This window comes from Lichenostomus cassidix, chromosome 1 (genome assembly GCF_008360975.1).
Source record: "Lichenostomus cassidix isolate B80296 chromosome 1, HeHo_3.0, whole genome shotgun sequence".
NCBI classification, from domain to species: Eukaryota; Metazoa; Chordata; class Aves; order Passeriformes; family Meliphagidae; genus Lichenostomus; species Lichenostomus cassidix.
The window spans coordinates 94212994-94234042 of NC_139479.1; the positions used below are offsets into that span (position 1 = coordinate 94212994).

The 21049-nt window shown below is 39.3% G+C and overlaps 1 protein-coding gene across 3 annotated transcripts in view; it reads right to left on the bottom strand.

Annotated features, from left to right (window-relative positions):
• The window catches only part of COL8A1 (collagen type VIII alpha 1 chain), an 87439-nt gene extending 68020 nt beyond the window's left edge, over positions 1-19419 (bottom strand). For 2 of the 3 annotated variants that reach the window (XM_085071689.1, XM_085071669.1), the window contains exons 1-2: positions 19298-19419; positions 2811-2937 (exon numbers count right to left, since the gene is read on the bottom strand). The gene's annotated coding sequence lies outside the window, so the exon portion shown is untranslated. The remainder of the gene's footprint in view (positions 1-2810; positions 2938-19297) is intronic. The other variant, XM_085071680.1, reaches the window with a different exon arrangement.
• Between the last annotated feature and the right edge of the window lie 1630 nt (positions 19420-21049).

The following is a 21049-nucleotide window of genomic DNA, read 5'->3' on the forward strand; positions in this document are numbered from 1 at the left end:
GCTTTTGAGCTGCCAGTCTTTTCACTTTGCTTGCTGTGCATGTAGTGCTGCCCATCACCTGTTGTTAATTATAACATCCTATAAATCTCATGTTAGAAGACTAGCAGTGGGACATGGTGCCTGCCCTGGCTTAATGGACACTCTAGGAAAAAAATAATTTTTCAAGAATTTATTCCTGGACGAGCTTCTATGGATCTGGCATTGTCATGAACTGATACTTCTATTAAGAAAAACAAGAGTGAGTGCCTTTAAACAAATAAGGTGCTGGCTTGGTACAATCATTGTGGTTTCAAACATCGTATCAAAAACCACTATGATGGGAAGCTATCATTTAATAAATCAAAATATCTTGCTTGGTAATAAATATTTTTCTTAGAAACCACAATATTCTCTTTTCTATGGATCATATGACTTTCCAGTTCCTGATTTTTTTTACATTACTGGAGTAACAAAGGAACGTGGGAAATAACTCTGCATGGTGAAATCATTCAGTTAAGCTGTGCCTACACTGTGGTTAGAACAACTTAAAAATGTGTGATTTCAGGCATAGGTGATCAAATTCTTCCCTTTTTCAGGTAGCCACAATTTGGCTAATTTGGGCAGTGTTGCCTTCATGAGATCAGGAAAGTGGTTAGTTTTGACTAAATAATTTAAATTTAATTTCTCAGCTTTGTATTCTACAAAGGGATGAGCAGTATTTCCCTCTCACAGTATGGGAAATAGTTTCTTGCCTGTATGGGCCCCGAGCATTAAAAAAACCACAATAAACTAAAGAAGGCCATGAATTGTTGCTATTGACTCTGTTCTATGTTGGCTGCTGTTCAGGTAACTTCCACTTATATTGATAAATCAGCCTTTGTAGTTAGCAGTGAAAAGAAAGCTAGTATTCAAAATAAACATGAAAGAAACTGTACAAAGATGTATATTCTCCTGTCAGTTTCAGCAGTCTAAATTCAGATTCAGTCTAGACACAAGTCCTGTGAAGACTTGCACATAAATATCATCCATAAGAAATATACTGTTGCATTTACACAGATGTGTTCTCGTGTGTAGAATAACTTGCTGACATAAAATATCTAACTGACTGCCACCTATCTATTGACATTACCAAAGACTATCAGGTGGTCATAAAAATTTAGTGACAGACTTTGCTGAAAACACAGAAGCACTTTTGCACTTGCATGTACTTGTAGAATACAAGCAACAAATACTTCTGTAAGTAACACTGCTCTATACAAAGTCCTTCAAGTTTTCCAATGTCTGCTAAGAAAGGCATAAAGAAGTTTACACAAAGTCTGAAGATTCACCTTATTTTACTGGAATCCCTTTTATGAAGCACATCTCATGCAAAGACCACTGTATTCTTCCAATTTTTGGTTCCACAGTTATTCAGTATTCTGAATTTTTGTGTTCCTGGGTGTGAGATTTTTTTTCTAATGAAGTGCAATGTGGGTATGAATATATTTGTATAGCTTCAATGACTTACTGGCTCTGCTTGCTGGTAAAAATATGGTTTTGATTATCCTGAAAACTCCTGATTCAACCTACTTTGGGAAAGTTGAGCTATATTGGTTTTTACTGTTCACATGACATGGTGTGCATTCTAGCTGAGATCCAAGGTACTGTACAGTGGACTCACATCAAAAAAGAAACTGTTGCAGAAAACCTTGATTGGAAGCTGAAATGTAACTTAAGGAAAATTAATAACAGAAAGGTATTGAAATCAGAATTCTGGCTTTAGGCAAACAATTTCTCAGTGGTCCAAAAGGCTGGCTTAGGAGACGGATAGGACAAAAATTGCTGAAAATATAGAAGAAATATGAAGCCTTGGAAAAAAAAAAAGGAGTATCATTTGTTTAACAGACAGGCTTTAAATGACCTCAAAGAACTATGTTCCATGTTGGTTACTGTTTTGTAATGGAATTCCATTACTTTGAAAGCAAACGTGGAGTCTGTGGCGGCTTTGTTAGATGTCCTAATAAGAATATATCTATCCTCTAGCTGATCTTCCTGTGCTCCTATAACTGCACCCTTTTTTCTTTTTTTTAAATTTTTTTTTTTTTTTTTTTTGGTCTGGAGTGGTGATTTTATGACAACCCATTCAAATCCTTAGAATTCATGTTAATGTACTATGAATGTTGTGCAATCCTATTAGGGCAAGGCAGAAAACTGACAGTGTCTTGATTACTGATATACCAGGAAAGGAGGAGATACTTCCTGAAAATCTTTTTTACATAACTTGGTTCTGAAATTAATTACATCACTTCATGCTGATGGGTGATCCTCAGATCCACCTGCTTAGTTTGCATTTTTTTACTACGATTCTGCAACTGAGTGCCTTCCTGTCTGGATCCTAAACTGCATGTTCCTGTGACACTCTGTGTCTACATCAGCCCTCTGCTGTGTGCAGTTCCTGTCTTGAGGGAAGACGTGGCACTGCTAACCAGTGGGCTTTCAGAAGGCACTTTCCATGCTGAGCCATATTTATGAAGTAGGCACTGTATGGATGTCCATCCCAAGAAGCAGACACATATCTCAATGTGTGTCCGAAAGAAGTTGATGTCCTCGGCACAGCCTCCCTCTCTCAGAATAATACTCTGACATGTTCTGTCTTTCTGAATGGAGAAGTTCTAATCTCTGGCTAGGAGTTAGCATTCTCATGTAGTTTCTGTCCTTTGTCTGTGAAGATTTTTGACAAGATAGATCCTTTTCAATGGCAATAATTTTTCTCAGGAAATGAAACTTTGAAAGAGATGTTAATTGCACTGTTACAGCATTAGACATTTTCATTAATTATGGAAGAAAATTACCTCAATTTAATAGGAGAGTACTTCACTATACCGATTCTGATATCCAGACTCAACATCCAGTAATGAAGAGATTGTAACAGTGCTGAGTATCAAATTTGAAGGATTCTGACTATCTGCATTTTCTTTTCTAGAAAGAGAAGGAAGAAAGAATGTATGTTAATAGCCTTCAAAAAGGCAGGACAGCAAAAAGGTATTTTTTACTTTACTTGAATAAATAAGCTACAGAGAGTTTATTTTATTTTCCTATTTTAATATTTTTTAATGTAATCAGATGTTAATACATGAAATAAACATGAAACAGCCCAGGAAAATTGTGTTTAAAACTGTTGCTCAGGTTACAAAGACACCATGAAGGACTCACATTTTGGTTTGTTCTATTTTTATGAGTAATATCATCTGCATTCCTCCACTATGGTTTGGTGCAGCTCTATAATTCACAGAAAACGATGGGTTATTTTCTCCCTGGACTACTTAGTATATTACAAAGGATCATTATTTCTAGTTGTATACAGCTAATCTTTCTCTCCTCAACAGCAGTCAGTTTCAAGCTTGGTCAGAACTTTGAACAAGCAAAAGATGGAAAGTTGAGAAAGAAAATTGAAATATTTCAGTGTACAGTGTAAACTCTGGTTTATCACAAAATACCAGACAACAAATTGCATCAACCAAAGCCTAAAACCAAAGTAGTTTTTCCCCCGCCTCATAAACGAGTAACAGTCGACAGCTCTGGAATGTGCACTCCTCTCCCATGAAAACATTTTTCCGCTCTGCCTTTTCCAAAACTCAAAAGTTCAAAGCTAAACTACTACATGTTATAAAAGAACAAATTTACCATGACACTTAAACAAAGACATGAGTCAGTGTATTCAGATTTCTTGAGGGAGGAAGGAGTTATGTTTCTTGTTAAGGCAAGGTTTGCAGTAAAGAAGTTATTTTTATAGTTTTATATATCTCCTTATAATTACTTATTCTCACAGATGTTCTGTTTTACTGCACAGTTAAAGTTGTAATTCATGCCCTTTTTGTAATGGATATATTAATTGAGGTTTACAACATTTCTCCTCAGAAAGCAAAATATTAACATCCTCGTTAAACAAATGGGCAAATGCAATCACAGACATGAAGAAACTTGGTTCACTGTTATTTAGGATATCCATGGCAGTCTGGGAACCTCAGCAATTGTTCTTTACTCTGAAGAGTCCTACTTGTGTTCTTGAGAATGGCAAGAGCAAGGTGACCAGCATGTATGTTAACAACAGAGAGAAAAAGAGGTGGCTGTGGACTGCTGTGGACAAAACAACTTATATTTGGAATAAAGAGCATGTGATTTTGTGTCCTCTTAAATATGAGATGTAGAACATAATAGATTAAGCAGCTGAATTGCTGTATGTAGTTTTTAAAGCTGTCTAGGAAACTTGGAATACCATTTCCATTTATTTGGAACAAGTGGCTGAGTCATTTGTCTGCCTTGAAAAACCTCTACAACTGTTCCTCACTGAAAAAGATGAATATTGTGAAAGTCATTGCTCTTGTGAAACAGGAAAGACATACAGAAAATCACAGAGCTCCTGTTAATACTGAGCCATTGCTGAATGTAATATCAATTTGGAATATGTTAAAGAATGCAAACTTCTGCTAGGTACTGTAGCAGCTTTAATGTGTCCACTCTTTCAAGCAGATTGATGTGGCCAAGCATTGTTCTTTGTGGATACAAAATTTGGGGTAGCTAGATCAAAGCTCTGCTCTAGATTCAGACCTTTGCCACCGAAGGTTACATTCAGTAGGATGGAACCAAAATCAGAAAATCCTTGACCATGGAAAAAGCTGACATATCAAACTGTATCCAACACCCCATGCACACCATCAGGATTCAGTTTTCCCTTATTAATATGTAAAGATTTATTAGGTTAGCCTCTAAAAGCAGTGTTCAGCAACAGTAGAGAGGATATGCTCAAACTGAGAGACAAAACTTTTTTCCCTTCAAATGCAATTTCTTTTGCCTACATGGTTGCTTTCCCTATAATCATAAGTTCTCTTTAGCTTTTTAAAAATGCTATTATATTTCACAAAGGAGTAAAGAGAGGCTTTAATGCAATTAATAAAAAGGGGTTTTTAAACTTTAACTTTTTAAATGGAAATGTTTTGCTTTTTCATGTGTCTGTTTGAGAGGCCTTTAACCAGCTGTGCTATTGAATTTGATGTTGATTATGAAGGATATAATAGAAAATAAAGAGACATGGTCTGTGGCAAGTAACATTTCTAGTAAGGGAGAATGTCACTGACAGTTTTGTTGGATGCAGGCATGTCACACTGGTGACAATGGCTGGGAAGCACCAGTCAGCTAAAGAGGGGAACCTGCACTAAGTATCCCACTGGGTAGATGAACCATGTTTTGATAACCTTCGGAATAAGGCCAAAAGTGAACTCTGCTTGATAGACAATAAACTCATTTAATTTTCAGTCATCATGCATTAAACTTTCAAAGGTACTAAGAAAGCAACACCAGGATATAAATATCATTGAGCAGTAGGGTGTAATTAGGAGGCAGTGCCTTGATGGAAAGAGGGCAGCTGATTTGTGAGAAGCCAGTGGTAGCTGTGCTGGCCTCCTGTGTGCAAACAAGGGTGAGAAGGGGTTTGCTCCCCCCTTTCCCTGGAGCCAAGCACAGTCCTCACCTGTGTGATGCTTTGTTTGGCTGTGTGGGTAACACAGGCAGCAATGCCTTCCATGTTCTGCAACAGTCAGAGCCACAGTTTGGGCAAACTCGGTACCCAACAGTGTAATAAGGATCACACAGGCCAAATATGTATTCCCTTGGCCCTTGCTCCCACCTCCACGTTATGCAAGTGGGCAGGGAAAGGACTTTCACCAGAGGTTAGGAAAGCTGTGATTTATAACACTGGTGGCAGGTGGAACAGGGGAGACTGTGGGACCAAGGGAGCCAAGTATTTTAAGCATCTGTTATAGGCCTGTGCCAGATGCAGGATACCAGACAAGATGTGCCATTTGTCTGTTCTTGAATGGAATTTCCTATGTCCCTAATACCAAGCAAACTCTGTTTATTTATAATATAACCACTTCTGGTTTTGTAGAGATGATATACAGCACATTTCATCTTTTTACTTTCACAATGACATTTAAGCACTTAAAAAGTTATTTATTTAGCTGTGTAAATTCAGTCAGGAGGGTGTTTTGCTTTGTCATGGGTGAATCTGTAAAGGCTGGAAAACTACTCAGTTTAGGCAGGCTGCCTAGTTTGCAGAAGTACAGATTTCTCTAATGCTTGTCTGAGTTAAGAATGGGACTCAGGTTCTTACAAAACCTGTGTCAGGTAGTGATTTCAAGTGACCATTTGCATGGGTAAAGAAAGAAAAATGATTTGGGAAATGCTGACTGTTCTCTCCTGACAGTGGATTTTCTTTTAGTTCTAAAGTCATTGTAATTAATAAGTAATTCCAATTATTTCCCAAAGGAATAAGCAGGAATTTCTAAGCAAAACATTTTCTCAGAATATGTCAATTTAAGACTGAAGCTTCATAGTAGAAATGCAAGCATTAGTCATAAAAAGAAACATTTCCCATTTCGTGATTGACAAATTGCTTGACAAATTTTGACAGAAACACAGACTTCCCAGAGTAACAGCATCTCATAATGAGACTGATTATTTGGAGTTCATTATCCTACCTTTAAGTCTCTGTGCTACATTGTTAATACAAAAGACGTAGGCCACAAATTACATTTAAGACCAGGAGAAAAAGTTAGTGCTGATATATCTAGCTCTAAAAGGAAAATGGAACAACTCTGCTGTCCCAAGACCTAGACTCCAGAGTAAACCAATTGCACAGAAGGGTCCATCTTCTGCATATCCACTGTGATTACTGTCAGCACCCTTTCCTGTCACCACTGGAATGCCTGTTTGCTCTTGCTCCAAAGGCACGTCAGGCTGGACTACCAAATCTGCCAGCCTTTTCCACTGGCCCTTTCTGGTACCTCCATTTCAGTGTCGTATCTCCCAGTCCTTTACCAGCAAGCTGTGTCCTGATGACCTCACTGCTCTCTGAACTAAGACCTTTCTTTGAACTACTGCTAGATTTTGAGTTTACAAGAGGTGACACCCAAGACAGAGTTCTTGACCCAGCCCTCAGCTGACCCTAGCTTTTTCACTGAAATGCCTTGATTTCTCTTGGACAGGACAAAAGAATTTAAAATAAACAAAAGTCTGCAAGATTGAAGAAGTGAGAAGTTGTAGTGATGAATTTACTAACAAAACCATAAAGACCCACAAAAAAATCATAATCCAAGTTTCTCCAGTGACATTCCCTCTAACATTTTGGGTCACAAGGTACATCAAAGCATGTGCAGTTAACTGACTGCATAAATGTGCTTCATGAGCTCATCCTGTCCTGCCTCACTTTTTCTGTTTGTAAAGCTGAGGCTGTATTATTAGACTGGGACAGTGCTCTGAAGTCCATCCTCTGACAAGAGCTGTTGTTATAATAATTACTGCAGCAGATGTCAGAATCGAGTGAAAGCAGCCATTCAACAATCACAGCACAAACCACAGTCATCATTTGCATTGTGTGTCATGGCAGGTATAGAACCAACAGAGCAGAAAAATGTTCACACTTGCTTCTAGATGTAGTGCTCTGTTAGGAGACCATCTCCCTTTCCCCCCCTTTACCCCCCACCAAAGGTTTTTCCAGTACACTTTGCTGCTTTTAGCTGTAGCTAGAAAAGATACAGCTGTGTTTTTTGGCTTATATAGCTTGAGCTCAACATTCAGCAATAGCTTAGTCTGAGCTGTTTTACAAAACTATTTTTCTGTAAACATTTTCATTCAATAGTTACCATGCGGTATCTGTGCTCCCTTAAAACACACCAGTGACTGAATGCCTTATCTGCCTATTGCCAGACTGGTCAGATACTTACTTGGGGCGTGGTCTGAAAGCTGGGGACAGAGGTGAGACAGAGAGCACTTAATGAAAGCTGGACTCTCACATGGAGTCCTGCAATAGACAGTCCAACAAGCTGCTGCTGAGTGACACAAAGCAGCATCTCAATTGGCAGCTGAATGGATATAGTCTGTTTGAAGAAGAATTTTTAAATTAGCCTTTAGCTCGTGGCTTTGGAAACTGTCTTTTGCAAATGGACCTCACACAAACAAGGCATAAAATAGATGATGCAGCCTGGGGCTTTGGGGTTTTGCACACATTACACTTTCAGGTACTCAGGTCCTTGCTTGAGGTTCAGGACAATTGTAAATGTCGCTAAATCATACAGTGTACAGAGGCTGCTTTAAGGAGGCTGCTGCTTCCCACAGAGGTAAAGTCCAGCCAAGAATAGCATGTGTTTCCTCCTCTGCATCTAGCACAACTGCAGCTAAGTGGTTACTTATGTTCAAAAATGAATGAAATATTAAATGAAAACAAGAATCTTCACTGACACGACCACTGCTTCTTAATCGTTACACAAAATAGTGTTGTCTTGCCCAAGCGTGCCTAGCTCTTGAAGAATAATGGAGACAGGACAGTGTTTGGATAGCTGCTGTTTTTCCTGAAGAGTGGGGAGGGTGTGCCTGTTTTGGGGGTATGTTCACAAAGTTTTTAGCCCAGAAAGAAAGAGGTACATCTGGAAAGAGCATAAACCAGGTTGCCAGACTCTGGCACTGCTACTAGAAATAATTCTTTCTCAGGAAAGTACCAAAATGTGGCTGTCTGGTTTGCCCACAAGTATCTGGGCATTTTTGTTGGCAGGCATGGATACTGGCAGCTGTTTGGCATTTTGATTGCTGCCCCAACTAGTGTCTATTCTTTCTCTGCTGAAGATGGAAGAATACACTTGTGGTTAAATCACTGGCCTAGAGATTAGGCAAAGTGGGTTCTGCTCAGATTTTAGTCTGCATCCTTGGCCAGGTCACTTAAGCAAGAATTTTGAGAAGTGCTCAGCACCCACAAACTGGATCAGATTTTTCAAAAGCTCTCTGCCTCCAGTGAGGCAGTGGCCAGACGATCAAAGGAACTTCTTAGAAAATCTGGCTGCAAATGTCACTGTGAGAGCTACTGGGTGCTGATCACTTGTGAAAATCTGGTTCTCATTGAGGTGCCCGGATGGGAGTCAAACTCTCCATCTAGCTCCCATCATGATGGGAAGACACTTGAGAATCTGGCCAGGAGCAATCTCTTGAAATGCTACACCAGCAACTTTCTCTGTGCCTCAATTTCCTCTAAAATGAGAGTGATGTTGTCAGGGTGCTTGTAAGGATAAATTTATTAACCTGCTGTGTATGGGTTCTTGGATGCTTTGGCAGCCAGGAGAGGGGGGTGAAACATTTGTAGTGTAATATCTCTCCAGACATACCAGTCATCTGTGTAAACAGGAGTGTGTTAAAGTGACTGGAGCAGAAGTCCAGGAGTCAGTTTCGTTCTGTGTACAAGTTACAGGCTTTCAAGTTCAGGAGCTGCTGCTCTTTGTTTGTCTCAAACCCTTGATCATGAGTCAGGGCTTCACCATGCTAGGGGGTGTAACATACAGATCAAAAGCACTCAGCCTGAAAAATCTTTGTGCTGAACAAAGAGGGGCCAGGAGAATACATTGTAAAGAAATGATGAAGCTGTTCCGTTCAGCTGTTTGCCTTCTGAATTCCCTGCCTGTTGAGAACAGTAGTTTTATCATTTTCTTTCCTCACATGATATTTCTTTCCTCACATCCCACCCAAGTGTTTGGTATTTTTGGGGGGAGTTTTGAGGGTTTAGAATTTTAACTCTACAGGACTGGTTACTCTTAGACAGTAGCACCTTTTGCAGGTGAGTTTTTGGATTTTAAAACCCATGAATGTTAACTTCAAAATGGACTTTTTTTTTTTTTTTTTTTTAATTTTAAACTTAGAGTGGCTTCAGTTTTGCCTCCAGATGTGGAAATCTGAAAGGTCCTGAACCTCCTGTGGAGTGTGCTGGAGCAGCCTTCCTCCTCTTTCTGAGCTGCCTCCCCTCACATGATGCGACATTTTCTCTCCAGCTGAGAGCGGAGCTCTCCCCGCCACCCCCCTCATTTCTGGCCTTCCAGCACTGTCGGCATCTGTGCGAGCTAATGCTGCCCAGATCCTTCTCCAAGGGGCACTGAGGGCTGGCATGCAGAAGCCAAAGCCCCGGGCTGTATCTGCGAAACCCAAGAAACCTCAAATGCATTGTGTTTCCAGAAATGCTCCTCAGCTGACTGGGCTGTGGGGAGCTTCTGCTCTCCTCAGCCCCTGCCTCTCCTTTGGGAATGGAAGGCGCAGGTTGCAAATGAGTTTTCTGACTGCCCCCGTGCAGAAATGGTGCTGATGTTGGAGCATGAGGGAACCATGAGCACCACACGAGGCGAGAGATGCTCCAGGCCGAGAGGGGCACAGCCTGACTGCTGAGGAGCCCCAGGCCAGGGCATGCTTGGGCTGGCCTTGCCCTTGCCAAGGCCTGGTGAGGGTGAGATGTCACCACAGCCTTGTGAGGGTGAGATGTCACCACGGCCTTCTGAGGGTGAAATGTCACTAGAGCTTGGTGAGATTGAAATGTCACCACAGCCTTTTGAGGGTGAGATGTCACCACAGCTTGATGAGGGTGAGATTGAAATGTCACCACAGCTTGATGAGGGCGAAATGTCACCACAGCCTTGTGAGGGTGAGATGTCACCACAGCCTTGTGAGGGCGAAATGTCCCTACAGCCTGGTGAGATTGAAATGTCACCACAGCTTGATGAGGGTGAGATGTCACCACAGCCTGGTGAGGGCGAAATGTCACCATAGTCTGGTGAGGGTGAGATGTCACCACCTCACTGGGCCACGTCAGCTTTCCTCAGGACTGTGTTACTGGCAGGTAATGGCCGTAACAGGATGGAGGCCTCAGGGTGCCCTGCGGTTTGGTTTTGTTGTCAAGTACACTACAACACCGTTCCAACTCCATTGTCACTAAATGGAATCCGCTTGATGCAAAACATGGAATATGTAAAATTTTCTTAAAAAAGGATGTTCTTTAATGTTTGATCTTAGTATACTTTCAAGACTAATCAACAAGAAGGGAGATTTAACCCAGGAAACAGAGAGCAACTAACAAGCAAGCTCTAAGTGATATCTGGGGTAGAAAAATTAATTATTTGTTGGCAGAATTGCCTTGTGAAGGTTTAGGCCTTGACATGCTTCTGTGATCTCAGACCTGGGGCAGGTTAACAAAGCTTGGGAAGAAAGATGCTCATGGATAGTGGACACAAAGAATGCATGATTTACAGAATGCAGACACAAACCCCTGCTATCTCAATAGATTCTGGGCATTAGGTACATTTCATGTTTTCCTGAAGCCTCAAAGAGACTTATAAGCAGTTGAGAGAGCAAAAATATTTCTCCTCATCATTCTGGTGGTAGAGAAGGCAAAGCCAGGAAGGAAGGGTTGCTGCACCCTGAGCTGAGGTGTGCCATGCTGAGTGCCCCCAGAAAGTGCCATGCTAGCTCTTCAGCCAGCTTCAGCTTTGGTGGGAATTGCGAGAGCAGCTCTCAGTCTCAGATGCAGTTGTTGCTTTGAAGGATAAGGCTGTGTGTATGTTGCAAATGTCTATCAAGCTAAAATTCCAGCTCTTGAAACGTGCTTGACAAATGGAGCATTGAAAATATAATAGGTTTCTGTTTACTTATTTTTTAAATACTTGTTTCCATGAGATAAGCAGTTAAAAAGTTCGAAGCACATGTAGCAGAGAAAATGTCTTTGAGCAGTCACAAATTGAAATAATTTTGCTTGTCAGTCCTTTCGTATTGAATTGTTGATAGTGTTTAGCATAGGAGTGAGAGATGTGATGTTGAAAATAGGGTATTTCAAATAATAATATAAAACATTCATTGGAAGTAAATTCTGAACTCAGTGAAAGGCAGTTTTTGCGCTTGAAATTTGAGTCAAAGAGCTATCTTGTCCTTACTGTGCAACAGAAATATTCCATAAGAATCACATACCAGAACTAACCACCACCACTTGGATTTTAGATACTGAATATTTGCAGCTAGTTGCTTAAGAGCAATCTAAAATCAAAATGGAATGAAGGTGACATTACAAAACACAGCTGAGACAAATGGATTAACTTTAAACTACAATTAAAAGCCATCTGACAATTCTATCCCAGTACATGAGTTAAAAAAAATTACTCCTGCAAATTAATCTTTAATCGAGTATAAGGATTGAATGTTAAACATAGCATTTTCTGTATGAGCGATGTTTTTATATGAGACTAGTAATACAAGTTTAGGGCACAATCCTAACATATTTTCCATGTTTCCTGATGTAATAAGTTATGCTCAGATATCTGAAAAATAATAATAGTTTTTAGGAGTTCCTAAGCATAAAAAGTAAAAAAAACCCAAAAAACCAAAACATCCTTGCAGTGGCAGCTTGGACTGTACTGCATAATTCTCCTAAATTTAGGTAGGGTGGCTGAACTGGAGCAGAGCAGGAATTCCTGTTACAGCCACAGAATGTCCAACTATGGCACCATATTCTTCCAAGGAAGACAGAAACTGCTGTTGCTCTGCACCTATGTGAACATACAGTGAAACAGTTCAGAGACCTCAGTGCCTGGAATTGCATGCAAATTGTGTGCACAGTAGGAACTGAGCTCATCAGGAACACCTTCAGCCTTCACTGGGGCATATTTTTGGAGCTATTCATCCATAAGGCTGGGATAAGATGGGACAGAATCCTTCCAGTTGTTGCCTTGTTAATTCACTTAGGGAATTACTACTTAATAAATAGGGTAACTCTTCTGAACTAACATTCAGCCTGTGAATTATGCATTAAAGTACTGAGGCTTGTCCAGTAACCTACAGCAGCGTATCACAAGGTGTACCCACAACGAATATTGCAGTCCTGGAATATCTTCAATTACAGCCTAATAATGATTACAGCCATTTTTGAAAGCACAGCTGGATTTTGCTAAGCTCTGCCCACCTTCAGCAAAAGTCTATCCATTCACTGGAGGGCTTGTGTTCTCCTTCAGAGTTCTTTTTTTTTTTTACCCTGAGTTAACCAGAACTTGGCTTTGATCCTTTAAATCCTTCTCCCTATCAACTCAGCAACCACAGAGGCAGTTTATTACTGAAAAGAAATCTAAGAATCAGTTTTGGCCAGCATTGTCTTGGAAAGTTCATTTTATTAACATGGTTTTGGTTTTATTTCAAAAACACTTTGACAAGCACTGACATTTTTGGAACCAATAAAGCACAAGAGACTTACTCCTAAAGGCCTAAGCTTTGCATTTTTTTGCAGCAAACAATGTGATGTGCTACTATGGTAAATTCAATTCAAGCCACTGACTGAAAGGAAATAAGTACTGAAAGTTGTCCTTTTTTTCCCCTTCATTTTCTAAAATATGTTTTGTGTGAATACTAGTGCTTGTGAGATATACTTCCTTAACTACTCTTTGCTTATTTGCTTTTTATCTATAGTGCAGGTGACAGATCTATCAATGCTGGCAACATAAACTTTCCTCACATGCCTGCTTTTATTGCTCAGCTTTGACCTAAAACAACTACCTCTTGACTTTTTGTTGAGATTTGCCAACAAGGGTCCCAGTTGTGTGTTTTACATTAATATCCATCAACTGAGAGTTCAACTAAGATCACCTATTTAATTTAAAAATAAATACTAGGATATATCTGAACCCTTTTGTTTCTGCTTCTGTTTAAGGCAAGCTGAAAGAGAATTTCTGGTCTCCAAGCTACATAAAGACTCTTGTTCTGATACTGTGCATTCTCTGGAACTCCATGCGTGGTAGGAAGAATGGAAGGGCACAACAGAGGTGAGTTATGTGCTGGCATAAGCAGACTTGACTGCTAGATTTCTTGAGTGGTAAATTGGTTATCTTTGGTTTGTGTGTCCCTGGGCTGTGCTACCTTCCATTCTGTCTGTTTGAAAACTCTGTTGAGTACGTGAGAGGCAAAGTAAGTATCTCCATTTCAGGGAGTATGTATTACATACATGTGTTGTTACTTCATATAATAAGAGTGGGTTTTGTTAGAAACTTGTTTTAGTCTCCAGAATTTTCAGTTGCAAAATGGTCAAATGCTTTGCTTGAAGTTGCATATGCAAATGCACAATGAGGTAGTGTCAACTTCTTACTTTCAGAGTGAAGAATGCAGCAGTATGTTGGTCTGGAAAGAGTGGCTGCTTTTTTAGTTAGCAGGAAACATATGCTGCAGATGTTTCAAACTTCTAGCTTTTAATATACCTTTGATATCTGCTATGTCAAGCTGTTAGTTTTGACTCACTCTCCCTTTCATGGGATAGGTTTTATGTATCCTATATGTTGCCATGATAGATCCCTAGGAGCTGAAGTAAACTGGCGTAGCTGATTCAGGAGTTTGTTATTTTTGGTGCTGTGGATATTTATTTGCAACAAAAACTCTTTCTTAAGTTTGAGGTATGTTTTTTTTTTTAATCTCAAATTTATTTCAAAATGACTGCATAAATTGTATGATCTGTTTCTCCTGTTGTGTAACCAGGTTATATAGGCCTTTTCCTACAGGAATGGAGAAGAAGTAGTGTAGGCTCTTTTTCTGTTTCGTGGGCTTTTTCTGTTTGGTTTTTTGTTAGTTTTGCTTTGGTTTTTTGAAGGCTGGAGTGTTCTTTTTGGTACCATTTACTTCCTGCTTGCAAATGTGGAGTTCTCAGAAGCTGACATTGTGAAGTGTTACAACTCAGGATTGCCAAGAATATTTGCGCTAACTGCCCAGATGTCTCTAAACTGAGTGTAATGAACACTCACACACATTTTGCTTGAAGAGGTGGAAAAAGCAAGGTGTGCACACGATGCAGAGCAGAAAGATGCTCAGCCATGTAGAATTATGAATGGCATAGCTGCCAGCATGCTTCTCCAATCCAAAGTGGAAAGTTTCTTACCTAGCAGGAAGTCCATGTTATTTTTGAGCGCCCTGCTGTTGAACTCAGTGTGGTTGCTGATCAGACCCCTTAAAGAATGATGTCCACAGACATGCACAGACACCACAGTCATCAGTTTACCACAGGCTCACAGCACTGGGAATAGAACTTCAGACCTTCGCCTCCGCAAACACAGCTGCTCATCTGGCCTGGGCTTTGTAGCCAGTAGAGGGAACTGATAAACACTCTCATAGGGCTGCTTTATGTATTTTTTCTAACCAAGAGAGGGCACTGATTCTTACTCCCCTTTATGTCACCTCTCAAAAGTTTCACCTGCCATTCCAGAAGCAACAAACTTATATTTATCTTGCTTTTGCTATAAAACATGAACTTGCATGAAGTTTTAATCACCTAAAGATGTCCCAAGACTGCATAGTGGTATTAATTCCCACCAGGGCAATTATGAGACATTAAATTCATTACATATCAAGACAATTACAGAAACACATCCAACATTTCAGGAGTGCAGGGAGAGCAAGCACAATTGTTTACTGGAGTGTACAGAGAATAGGCACAGTTATTGCTCAAGACCCACAAAAGGCTTCAGAACCAGGACTCATCATTATCTTTTTGAACATATATAACTCCACAACTTTTCCTGGGATTTCTGTTTGCGTAGGGAAAGCCACAAAAAAGGCAACACTTACACACAAGACTCTAGAAAATGTAAGTAGCAAAATAAGAAACTTTTGTACTGTTAAGTACAGCTGTTTGCTGGATTTTTATCAGTCAGAACATGCCACCTCTAATGTTTTTGTCTTGTCTTGTTCCTCACTATAGTACCTCCATTAAACCATTGCTCTTTTAGAAATATGACAATAGTGAAAATTAAAAATTATCTTCCTGTAGAAGGAAAGAACCCACAGCTTACAATAACTGGAAAACAAAAAAAGAAAGGGAAAATACAGGGATATATTTAAGGTAAAGAGATTAAGAGATAATCTTACCTGCCCTGAGATACATAGCAAGACATAGAATAAGTGGGCAGAAAATTCTGCCATGCAGATATGCTCATAGATATATAAAAATTGTCTTCTGTGGCAGATAATGAGATGACCATTAATGCTTATTTTTCTAGTCCTCCAGTTACCTCTCACACATTCACTACTTTATCTATGAACAATGCATGCTTAGCAGTAATTTTTAAGCTAAAAGAGTAAGAGACAAGGCCTCGGTTGCTAGGGTAATAACTCTAGCAATGAAGCACTGGAATGTGTTGGGTGAGGTGGTTTTTTTGTTTATTTGGTTTTGGTTGTGTTTTGTTGGTTTTGAGGTTTTTTTGAAACGCAGTGTTTGCAAGGCCATAGGAGCAATTATGAGTCTGTATCCTCATAAATTAACTTGAGGGCTAAAAGCTAAAGGGACAAGACAAAGGTGGTGGTTGGGGTTTTGGTTTTTGTTTGTTTGCTTGTTTATTTGTTTTAATGGATATGAAATTATATCCTGTAGGTTTATAGAAGTGGCACATGATAGTGAATGTGGAAAAGAAAGGAAGACTAATATTAATGTCCCCTACAAGATCCTTTCCATAATTTTGCTTAAGCGCTATGAGCTTCTCTTTGAGCTCTTTACTGCTGCTGAGGTACCAAGACTGAGTCCTTCTAGTCAGATATTGCTCACCATTTCTGGTCCATGGCAGTGAATCTCTGCTTCCTCAGCCTGCCAAGAGCGGGTTGGTCTCCTTTAACCACAGAGTGTCAGAAAGGGATGAGCGTATTTGTTTATTTGTTTATTTTCCCCCTCCAAGAATGATTTATTTGCAAATCCTGTTAATAGGTTTGTAAAGGGTTTCACAGGAAGTTTTAAAGTGTTGGGAGTAAATTACCTCTCTCAAGATTTGTCACTGGAATTCTCCCTGCTGTTCAGCCCTAAAGAGTCATGCAAAGACAGAGCAGCTACAAAGGGGTGGACTTTATAAGGCTGATTACAAAATGAAGTGTGGGGTTAGAGTGCTGGCCTGGAAACCAGAGGAGCTAAATCTGACATTCTACCATGAATTTTCACTGTGACTATGACTAAAACATTTCATATACTTAGTGACAGCATGGCCAGAGGAAAACATAATCTCTCCCTACAGAGAGGTGTGAAAATAAATTCCTGAAGGTAAGAATTTCTCCCAAGCAGTGGTAGTGGCAGAACTATGCATAGATAAGCAGACAGTGATATGTTTATCCTCTGTTTCTATGTATCTAGTCTAGCACTTTAGACAGCACTGGGAGTTACACTAGTGGCTTAAGTAGATATTACTTCCCTAAATAAACACCTAAAAAACCTAAGCATAACTGCCAGGAGAAGTGGCTTAGCATCCCTGCTTAACACTTAACTGGTCTGTGGCTGAAAAAACTAATATAGTCTCTTTCCCTTTATTATTTTTAAAGTCATTATCATTACTCAAGAAATCTGAATTCCTTGTTACCCCAGTGATTAGCTTTTTGTATTATTATTCTGGTTGTAGCATTACTTTAAAATTACAGTATCTTTATTTTAATATCAGTGTGCTTTGATCTTGTAAAAAGGAGTTTCAGATCAGCAGAGGTCAATAAATGCATTCCTAGAGATCTGAGTTCTCTTGGAGACCTGCTGGCTGCAGTTTCCCTTCATCCCCTTCTGCAAAATGATGCTAAGCTGAATTATCTACTCAGCCTAAGAGAGAAATTGCTCAGAGGAGATTCTGATCTAAATTAGATGCATTCCTTTGAATAGAGTTTTCTTAATATGTCTTGCAATCCATTTTTCAAATGCCAAAACATTACATTTCACAGCAGGCTTTAATAAAAGGTATTTTGCTATATACACATTTCCTGTGGCAAATGCATTATTTATTTTTATAATGAAATTTGCTCTATTAAAAATGTTGATTTATCAGGGTAAAATTCTGTGTGAACAAATGAGGCTTTAATGCAACACTGTAGACCTAAATTCTGTATGCATTAATCTTAAAATCACATATCTGTGTTTTACAACAGGAGTGTTTTTAGAAAGAGGAGGTTTGCTGTAAAAATCAGATATTAACTAAGAAATAAAATTTTGTAGCTCAGAGTTAATGCCAGTTATGAGGAAAACCATTGGGCTCTATTCCTATCTTCTATGGGCAATTTATGTGAACTACCTGGATGCAAAACTACTTTTACTGTAAGTTTGCTATAGAAAGCACTGTACTTTGTTTTTTGAATAGTTCAAGTTATTTGGTTTTTGCATTTTTGTTGTTTGGGTTTTTTTAAAAGATACTTATGTAATCTTGCAGAAAAATAGCTGAAGGCAGTGTTTTCTTTTCCCTACTAGTTAGGATAACATATAAAATGCAGAAAAAAATCTTAGATACTGTATGCAGAAAAGGGTGCTTTGAGCAGAGTTCTGCTGTTACACAGTGCTACAGCATAAAATATTGCAGCTAGTGTGAGTGCAGTTATATGTGGACATAGTTATTTTTCAGAGAAGATTTTCTACTTGTGAAAGACCAAAAAAGAGTCCATTTAGAAAGAGAATTAGACATCAAGCAGAAAATATCCCTATTTAACTGAAGAATGTATTATGTATTTACAGACAGCGTTAACTGCTTCCTTTTGGTAGTTCAGCATGAACTGTGCTCCTTCCTCTCTGAGCACTGGAGAGAGGCATTCTAGGATTAGGATTTCTGTGATGGAATTTCTTTAAACAGGTGACTGTGTGTTAAAAGTGCACTGACTCACACAGTGTGAAAAACTGCTACTGGTCACTAATAGATTCATCTCTGTGAGGATGGATGGATGCATGGATGGGAATGCAAATATAGTTTTGAAACCACTTTTAAATGTTTTAACTGTTCAGTAGCTCTCTCTGAGGCACTTAACTATTTCTTCCTCTAATGCTAGAAATGCCTATGTAGGAAAACTGTAGATAAAATATAAACAAACTGATCTAAAAATTTCATAGAGACACAAGGTCTGTTGTTCCAAGAAACAGAACTCTGCTTGTAAAATATGTGCTTTAAGCATATTTGGTCCTAGATAATGAATTCCATCCGTCTTATTCCTGTGCTTCTGTGAGGGCTTAAGTCCCATCAGACTTTTTAAAAAGGCAATGAAACCTGTGAAGATGCACTTCAGTCCCAAGATTGTCTCAATCTGGCTAGTAAATGATATTAGCAATAAAACCCAACTCCTTCCTCAAATTAGCACTAAGCCTTTTTTTCCCCTCAAACAGAATTTAAGGAAGCTTTATAGTGAAATTTTTTGATAACTTTGACTGGACTGAGAAGGAGACTATTAAGAGGGATAATAAATTGCTATAATTGGTCTGGGTATACTAATCTCTTCAAAATCAATCAGAAAGGGAGAGAAGACCTTTTCCCAGCCACAGTGTTTCTCAGCAAGATCTGTTTTTATTTCATTGCTAAAACAACAGACTGTTACTAACTTAAATGTCAGATGACACTACATCTGAAAAAAAAAAAAGGCGGGGGGGAGCCAGCACCACCCAGCAAGGCAGTGCTCGAGTTCACATTAAGACTTCCTCGCAATAGCTGGTTAGAACAGAAACCTGAAGTAGCAGTAATCTTACCTTGAGTACACAAGATCCAAGGAGAGAAGATCACTGGCTCAAAACAGTGGAGGACTGAGAAAGTGCTCTGATCTGCTGCTGGTAGCATGCACTTGGCTTTTATGTGCAGGTGGGAGGAGCTGCTCCCTACGGTAGGTGGGCAGTGAGGATAGCAGGCAGACAGCCTTCAGAAGGCATTATAGACTAGGTTTTTGCTCTTTGGGGACAGAGAGAGGAAGGAAAAGCAAGCTGGATGGCATTTACATGAGAAATAGTGTTGGATTTATTTGCTGGTTGCTTTTTTTTCTGTAAATCTGTCGTTAAAGATTTGCTAGTGTATTTACTTTTCTAAATATGAATCTCTGAATTATTCCAGTTGCAGTTACAGTGCTACTAGGTCTCACTTTGTCTTTTGGAAGGATTTTTAGAGTAGTGAGATACTAATGCAAAGTCTTTATCAAAAAGGTCAGTGTTTCTGTTTCTGAAAAGGGATAGCTATGAAGAATCAGCCCCTTGATCTTTGAAGCTGTCTGTTTTCTCAGGGATTGAACTTCCTTTATATTCCAAATGTCTACTAGATCACAGCTCCGGAACCCTCCTAAGTTTCTGTTTTGCTGAGCTACACAGCTTTTTCTTGACACAGCTGTAACATGTTCGATCTACACACTGACTTTCTAGCAGTTTAGTTTAGAGCAGTTTTATTGTTCACTGTGTCTGAGTTCTAAACAATTTTCCCAACTGGTATTCTCAAAAGGCAAATGTAGCCAAAAAGACAAACCAGTAGGAATATGCATTCCTGGTGGTTTCTGTGTAAAATCATTCATTGTTCATTTTAACTCATTCATTGCTCTCCACTCAGAAGAGTGGATGGCACAGATTCCAGACACTGGCTCCTGCAGGTGTAGCAGTTGTACTCATCTCAAATACACTGATTGTCTATTTCCACATCTTCCTGCATGAGGTATCTGGGCCTGTATTATTTTCCATAATATATGAGTAAAACCTGTGTCATATTGGAACATTTAGTGAGTGGAGAAAGCTGGAAAGAGAGAACAGGAAGGGTAGAACAGTAGTGTGCAATTAAGAGAGAGTCTAGAAGTGCATCCTCACTTAAAATCCAGGGAGGACAAGGCAGAAAAATGCATGAGTACCTTAGTTACAGAGCTGAGATAAGCAAGCTCATAGCAGAGCTTGTGGAGATGAGATTTGATATCTACTGCTTCTATCAGAAAAGGACCAAACTGATCATGGGTTGAGGGGTTATACAATGCATTTTTTTTAAAGAGCAGTACTGAGTGAATTGATCAGAACATACTTAGTTGCATACGTCTTTATTTGGTTTGGTCTTTTTAGAAAAAGGCTTACAAATCAAGCACCCATCAACTTGGATGACAGTGTTATGTGGCACAAGAAGCTGCATTACCCTGGTGATGTAGCCTCTGAGGTCTGGAACCGTCGACCTGAAAAGGACTGATTAAATTCCTAATAATTCTGAGAGGTATTGATTTGCTGTTGGATAGGGAATTTTCTACATTATTTCAACTAACTGGGAAAAGAATTAATGTTAATTTGTTGTTTCTGCAGCACTCAAAGTATTTTTACATCTCTCAGTAAAAAAATTAGTTTCTTCTGTGAAGAGATTACAATGTGCTTTTAGGAAGGCTGCACAAAGTAATTGTAACATGGGAATAGGGAGAGAAAGGGTGCAACTTACTGCAATAAGTTTATTAAACTATTTCAGTTATGGCACCTGGTAGTGGTTCAGCTAACTAA